The sequence below is a fragment of the Varanus komodoensis genome, unplaced genomic scaffold (assembly GCF_004798865.1).
Source record: "Varanus komodoensis strain SLA01 unplaced genomic scaffold, ASM479886v1 scaffold39, whole genome shotgun sequence".
Classification (NCBI taxonomy): Eukaryota; Metazoa; Chordata; class Lepidosauria; order Squamata; family Varanidae; genus Varanus; species Varanus komodoensis.
Genome location: NW_025335922.1, coordinates 8,558,363 through 8,559,497, shown reverse-complemented (window position 1 = coordinate 8,559,497; position 1,135 = coordinate 8,558,363).

The following is a 1,135-nucleotide window of genomic DNA, read 5'->3' as shown; positions in this document are numbered from 1 at the left end:
CACCCTTGTCGCCTTCACAGCAGCACCAGGGGCATCTCCACCGAGGAGGCGAAGCCCTCGGACCTGCCGCCGAGCGGAGCGCGAGCTCCCGGGCCGCTCTTCGCAGGACGCCGGGCTTCTCCCGTGATCGCGCAGCAGGAGGCGGGGGGCATCCAACTCGGGCGATGGGCGGGCAGGTGGGTGTGGGGACGGAGATGAAGAGAAGGACTTCTGCTCCAGAAAGACAGGGTCCCGGGCGGCGTATTCACCTCTCCTGTGGGGCAGGGGCGGGCGGGCTGAGGGGTGGGGCAAACTTGGCCGGGAATTCGGAAGCGTCGCTGCCACCGCCTTCGATCAATATGGTGCCGGGGACAGGCGAGGGTGCATCGTGTTCAGCGGCCGGGGATAACAACAACAACAATTAACCGGTCGTCAGTGGCAAAAACGCGGATTCTCCCCGAGCCCCGCCATCTGGATCAGTCCGCTGAGCTCTTCCAGCTTCACGCACTCAGAAAATGCCCAAAGGAGAGGCTTTCTTTCCCAGTCTCGATCGGCCGCTTCGGGGGCCACTTACACGCCTCCCAAAGCGCTTGGCAATCAGAGCAAGCCTTTCCCCCACCACCACCGAAAATCCAGCCCCTTGCAGGAGGCAGCGGTCGCTCTCGCTTCCCAGCGGGGGGAAGCCGGCGCGCGGGGAGGGGTTTCTGATTTCCTTTTAGCGTGGTGAAGATGACGGCGGTGGCGATGATGATTTTGCAAGAATTCTCGTCCGCTACGGCTGATCTGCCTGCTTTGTGTTTTGAAAGAGGGAGGGAGGGAGGGAGGGAGGGAGCGAGTTCCAATCCTGCGCGTCTTTTAAACAACAATGATCGTTCCGAATCGCTCGGCGAGGCGTCTTCCTCTCCTAGCGCGGGAGCCCGCCGGCTCGCCTCCCTCGCCCCCGGAGTCCCGTGGCGTCGCCGCGCTGCCCTGACATCTCGCTTCCCCAGCCGCCGCGCTCGCCTCCCCGCTCGGTCGTGCCGCCTGCCGGGGGGCGCTGCGTGCGTCAGGCAGCCGCCCCTACAGCGCCGGAATCCGGGTCGGGGGCGCCGGGTGCGGGGCGGCGGGCGCGGGGCGGCCGCGCGCGCCTCGCCTCGCCCGGGCAGCGGCGGGAAGC